General features: G+C 44.9%; 1 pseudogene; it reads left to right on the forward strand.

Moving 5' to 3' along the window:
- On the forward strand, positions 1–1741 carry LOC117091189 (annotated as a pseudogene).
- Positions 1742–6901: the final 5160 nt, after the last annotated feature.

Here is a 6901-nt window from a genome sequence, read left to right on the forward strand (position 1 = left end):
TTATATAAGGGCTGATGCGGCCAGATAGCGCGTCATTTGAAGACTCTCTCGGAAGAGATAGCGTCTTTCTGTCTGCAACGTGCGGTCGCAGCAGAAAAAGCTTGTGATCCTTGCTCCTGGTGACATGGAGGCCGATTCACTCCACTTGGGAGGTGAGTGGCAGTTCAACCAGTTTTCAAAACTCACATCTTCTCCGCCAGATGCAGCTTTTGCTGAAATCCAGCCAACTTCTCTACCTGAGAAGTCACCACTGGCATGTGAGACCCATGTCGACCTCTGTGATGATTTGGCTCCTGTGGCAAGACAGCCTGCCCCCGGAGAGAAGCTTCCTCTCAGTAGCAGGAGACCTGCTGTGGTGGGGGCTGGGCTCCAGAATATGGGAAACACTTGCTACATGAATGCTTCCCTGCAGTGCCTAACATACACACCACCCCTTGCCAACTACATGCTGTCCCAGGAGCACTCTCAACTTTGTCATCGTCACAAGTGCTGCATGCTGTGTACGATGGAAGCTCACATCATACAGGCCCTCCACCGTCCTGGCCACGTCATCGAGCCCTCACAGGCACTGGCTGCTGGCTTCCATAGAGGCAAGCAGGAGGATGCCCATGAATTTCTGATGTTCATTGTGGATGCCATGAGAAAGGCATGCCTTCCCGGGCACAAGCAGGTAGATCATGACTCTAAGGACACCACCCTCATCCACCAGATATTTGGAGGCTACTGAAGATCTCAAATCAAGTGTCTCCACTGCCAGGACGTTTCGGACACCTTTGACCCTTACCTGGACATCGCCCTGGATATCCAGGCAGCTCAGAGTGTGAAGCAAGCTTTGGAACAGGTGGTGAAGCCCGAAGAACTCAATGGAGAGAATGCCTATCATTGTGGTCTTTGTCTCCAGAAGGCACCTGCCTCCAAGACGTTCACTGTACACACCTCTGCCAAGGTCCTCATCCTTGTATTGAAGAGATTCTCCGATGTCACAGGCAACAAACTTGCCAAGAATGTGCAATACCCTGAGTGCCTTGACATGCAGCCATACACGTCTCAGCAGCACAGAGGGCCTCTTGTCTATGTCCTCTATGCTGTGCTGGTCCATGCTGGGTGGAGTTGTCACAACGGACATTACCTCTCCTATGTCAGAGCTCCAGGAGGCCAGTGGTATAAAATGGATGACGCCGAGGTCACTGCCTGTAGCATCGCTTCTGTCCTGAGTCAACAGGCCTATGTCCTCTTTTACATCCAGAGGAGTGAATTGGAAAGACGCGGTGAGAGTGTGTCAATAGGCAGGGAACCAGAAGCCCTTGGCCCTGAACACACAGGCAGGCGAGCAACGCAAGGAGAGCTCCAGAGGGAACCCTGCCTCCAGGAACCCGACTTGGAGGAGCACTTGGTGGAAAGAGCCACTCAGGAAAGCACCTTAGACCACTGGGAGTTCCTCCAAGAGCAAAACAAAACCAAGCCTGACTTCAACGTCAGAAAAGTCGAACGTACCCTGCCTCCCAACGTGCTTGTGATTCATCCATCAAAATACAAGAGTGGGATGAGCAACCGTCATCCTGAACAGCAAAGCTCCCTGCTGAACCTCTCTTCAAGGAACCTGACACATCAGGAGTCCATGAACACTGGCACACTCACTTCTCTGCAAGGGAGGACCAGGAGATCCAAAGGGAGGAACAAACACAGCAAGAGGGCTCTGTTTGTGTGCCAGTGATCTCAGGGAAAGTCTCCACCCACACGCAGGAGTGCGCGCGAACACACACTCATACACACACACCTACACGTACACACACTCAGACTCACGAGGGGGTTCGCGCGCACACACACACACACCATCATATACACAGTCAATCCGACATAAAGTAATGAGGAGCCCAGGTTTCTGTCTACACAAGAGGGATAACTGGATAGTGATGGCTGCGTTTCAGGATGAGCCCAGACATGGGAAACATCGAGTTTTGCAGTCGTGAGGCTTCTCAACCTGTGGAGGGATGGTCTGTGTGTTTGTGTTCATGGTAGATGACATTCAGTGTGGATTTCTGAATAGGACATATTGCGGTATAGGGTTGGGCGTGAGGTTATTGCAGGGGACGGGGTTGACTATTTTCTCTTGGGGTGTGTTTCAGTCGTCAGCTGTTGGTGAGCACCAGAAGTTGAAATTTTGCAAACGTGGGACTTCTGTGGATACTTCTCGCCACCTTGAGTAGTGGAAACCGGAACGCACTTGAAGAGAGGAAGAGTGTTCTTCTTTTGAACCTGCCTCACCGTTTTTACATTGCTTGCTGGATGGACCTCAGGCGCCCGAGGACTTGCGCCCTTGGTGGAACCCACAGAATGCTGGAAACAGACACACTGGCCTATTGAATGGTGTCCATTTCCAATGAATTGAAGCGGAAAATCATCCCACTGGGATGTGAATCATTTGGAAGTAAGTCGTCTTGATAATGAAGGAAATCAAACACAGGAGCGTGTGTGTATTCAACTAAATTAAAATCAGCAAGCACCGAAATAAATCTCATTTGGTGTGCATAAAAATGGCATTTGGGGAAATTCCGGGTCAATCGTTCAGGTGGGAAAGGTGCATCTCTGAAGCACAGTCCCTGACCTGCAATGAGACTTGTTCATCCGAGGTGGTGTTGCAGTGGAAATGATTGTGGGAAATGGCCCCTTCCTTTTGTGTATTCGCTGATTGGATTTCGGGCTCCATTTCTCGTTCGGTGCAGTGATCCAAGTTGACCGACCTGAGAGTAAAGATGTCCAGGGCATAACTCAGGGCTCCGTACAATCACAGAATCTTGGGTGCAACCCTGCTCAAACACACAAATGTGCGCATTAACAGTGTCTCTGTGTGACGTGAGTGCAAACTACAGCGTGATGAGCATGACTGGCAGACAGGTGATCCATCGGGCTCACCTCAAAATCAGTTATGAGCATGAAAGAACACCGATGCCCAGGTCCCGGCTTCAGACATAACACCCTCCAGCGTCTTGTGTGAAGCCACGGCATCTGGACTGCTCACGCTTCTGGGGATCATCCTCCTGAAAATCGTGGCTCCTTTCTCCCTGTGGACCAACTCTCTAAGCAGCGCTTCTTTCCTCCCCCAGGACTCTTTCCATCGGGCACGGGAAGCCTTCTGATTGAACACACCTGCCCCATGAAAAGACAATGAAAAGAAACGGGGCCAAAGGTCACAGTCCTCTCATTCCACCATCCTCCCTAAAATCATCCTGATTTCATGGGCCTTGAGGCCAGGGTGTTTCTTGACACCTCGAGGCCTTGGCGCTGGGCCTAAATTCTGCCCCGTTTCTCACTCTCTAAGACATTTTGACAAAATCCCTGGAGCCAGGATCTTCATTCCTGGTAAGCCAAAGGACCTGAAGACACACCCAAATTCTGCCCCTCCTAGTTTGGGGAGCATGTCTACATTCATCAGCTTTACATTTTGCACCAAATGTGGGAACTGCCAGTCCACCACACAATGCCTAACTGGGGCAAATGGAGGCAACATCGCAGATCCTGAACAATCCATGCAAGAATCCATGAGATAAATGCCTTCTTTTCGCCCTTTCCTACTGAAACAAGGGCCAGGAGCAACAATGGTGTACAAACCTCTGTTTCACTCCCTGCTTTCAAATTTCTCTGTTTCTTTCTTCTTGAGACAGGGCGCCCCACTCCCGTCACCCAGGCTTTTCCAGTGTTTAATTCTGGTTGTTTGCTTTTTGTCAAATTTAGAACTTCTTATTGCATCTCTCTCAAATGTGGATCCATTATCACATACATATGAAAATGTCATCTCCCCTGGTATGTGACATGTGCTTTTTGTTTTCATCCTTTGTTACATGAACCAAAGGTTTTAGTTGGCATAGCTTCCGATTACTCAAGTTTCTTGATTTCATGATTTCTTAAATTGATTTCGTACGTCCGCAACCACTGGAAATAGAATGTCGTATTTCTCTGTTCTTACAATCATAAATTCGGGGATGTCATCAATCAGCCTCTCAGGGATTGCATGATTTCCTGATGGTCTTTCACAGTCTAATTTGTGCATTGAGTATTTCATCTAAGTTCAGTGCATGTTTCCAGCACTCGATGCTTTATGATTTGGCTATCTAGCTTCCACAAGTGCATTTCCTGCAAAGACTTATCTTCTTCCATACTGGCAAGTCATTTCACTCGGATATGGAATCAAGAGGCTGAACATAGAAAGGTTATCGCTGGAATATCTATTGGATTCCATGGATCCCTATACGTACACACACACACACACACACACACACACACAGTTTCAGCCATTCCTACATAACATAATGTGGTCCTCAGGTTTTTGTTTATGCAAGAGGGACAACTGGTTAGTGTTGGCTTCATTTCAAGATGATACCATAATGTGTTTTTGTGGGGTTTTGAGTATTCTGATCATGTGAAGCGACTGTCTCTGTGCATGCATTTTCACAGTGGATGACATCCTATGTACTACTTTTTGAGGTGTAGGTTTCCCCCTCAGGTTACTGGATGGATTTGAATTTATTATTCTGTCTTGGTTTGTTTTGATTAGTCAATTGGTAGACGAGAGTAGGTGAAATTTTGCTAATGTGGTATATATGTGAATCATTCTTGCGAATGTGAATAATTGAAACTGGGATGCATTTGTAACATTGAAGGGCGTTCTTATTTTTTACCCCAACTTTTTTTGCATTTGTTTTCAAGCAACCTCAGGTGCCCTGGGTAAGAACCTAGGTAATTCTTGGAACAGATAAACGGATGCTGCTCATTTTATGGTGTCAGTTTACGTTTAATTTAAAGGGAAAATTTTCTCACCAGTATGTAACTCATTTTCAAATAGGTTATACTTATCATAAATGGAATAATACACAAAACACAGAAGTGTGTGTGTATGAAACTACAGTCAAATTAGAAAGTTCTTAAATAAACTGCATTTCAGGAGTAAAGGATGGAATTTTGGGAAATTCGAGATCAACCATCCAGCTGTGAAATCTGTGTCTTTGAAGCAGTACCCCTGTCCTGAGAGTTGTTTTCCTCTGGTGGTATTTCATTGGAAACTAGTTTGGGGAATAGCCCCTTCACTTTTTATATTTGCTTGTTACTTTTCATTGTAAATCTGTGTTTTTAAACTGTATTTAAATGTTAATAGAATCCAGCCCAATAAAACATAACCAACAAGTCTTTTAATTTCTAATCGTCACAGATCAATCTCTTGTTAGTTATGGTGATCAGTTTACTCACCTGAGAGTAAATGACACCTTGGCAGAACACAGGGCTCCATAGAAATACAGAATCCTGGGTCCAACCCTGTCCAAGCATCAAAATGTGTATATTAACAATGTGTCTGTGTGAATTGTGTGTGAAGTAAAGTGAGATTAGTAAAACTTGCAGTAGATTATTAATTTGGTTCACTTTGTAATCAATGAGTGAGCTTTAAAGAATATCAATGACCAGTGCCTACCCACCAGAGATAAGAACCTCCAGTGTCTTGTGTGAAACCATGGCATCTGGATTGCTCATGATTCTGAAGATAATTCTCCTGTCCCCCATGGTTTCAGAATCACTGCAGGTGGTGGAAACAGATAACACATCATTCCTTTGCTCTCTGTTCTCTTCACTCAGGAAAACTCTCACTGGGACCAAGGAAAATCCTATGGTTTCCTAGGGAGAAGGATTTTTCTCAGGAGAGAAAATGGTGGCTCCTTCCTCCTTGTTGAGCCTCTTCATCAGGATTGCCCCTTTGTCTCTCCAGGACTCTGTTCATCAGACTCGAGATGCCCCTTGGCTGAGCACATCTGCCCTATGAACAAATAAGGGGAAGGAATGGTTCCAAAGATTGTACTATGCTCACTCCACCATCCCCTCTGAAAGTATCCTGACATCATCAGGCCTGGGTCAGAAGCTGTTTCTTTATACCTCTCGGCTTCGCCTCACAGCCTAAATTCTGCCCTATTTCCTACATCTTGTAAATTTTGACATCACCTGCAGAGACTAGATCTTCATTCCTAACAGGCCAAAGGGAGGTACACCAGAATTCTGTCCCTCTGAGACTGCAGGACATCTCAGCTTCCATCAACATGAAATTTTGCATCAAATATAGTTACTGCAGGTCCACCTCAAAATGAGTAATGGAAGTTGAGACAACATCTCAGACCCTGTACAGTTTTTGGCCAAGCTCATTTAGTTTGGCAATGCTTTTACTCTATAAGTCAGTTGTGAAAACACTTAGGATTCATATTATTTAGTCTTTTAATCAGTCTGTTATTATTTTCAATGTATTTGCTACACTTTAGCTTAATATTTCTGATAAACTTTGATGCAAAATTCTCAATATAGTAGTGGCAAACCAAATCCTGCAATACATCAAAAAGCTTATCCACCAAGATCAAGTCGGCCTCATCCCTTGGGTGCAAGGCTGGTTCAACATATGCAAAACAATAAAAGTAATTCACCACATAAACAGAACTAAAGACAAAAACCCCATGATTATTTCAGTTGACTCAGAAAAGGTCTTTGATAAAATTCAACATTCCTTTATGTTAAAAACTCTCATGAAACTAGGTATTGATGGAACATGCCTCAAAATAATAAGAGCCATTTATGACAAATCCACAGTCAATATCATACTGAATAGGCAAAAGCTGGAAATATTCCATTTGAAATTTGGCACAAGACAAGAATGCCCTCTCTCACCACCACTCCTATTCAATATAGTGTTGGAAGTTCTGGCCCAGGCAATCAACAAGAGAAAGAAATAAAGCATATTCAAACAGGAAAAGAGGAAGTCGAACTGTCTTTTTTTGCAGATGACATTATCCTATATCTATAAAATTCCATCACCTCGCCCAAAAGATTTTTAAGCTACAAGCAACTTCAGCAAAGTCTCAAGATACAAAATCAG

The sequence above is a fragment of the Trachypithecus francoisi genome, unplaced genomic scaffold (assembly GCF_009764315.1).
Source record: "Trachypithecus francoisi isolate TF-2019V2 unplaced genomic scaffold, Tfra_2.0 Contig01157, whole genome shotgun sequence".
Classification (NCBI taxonomy): Eukaryota; Metazoa; Chordata; class Mammalia; order Primates; family Cercopithecidae; genus Trachypithecus; species Trachypithecus francoisi.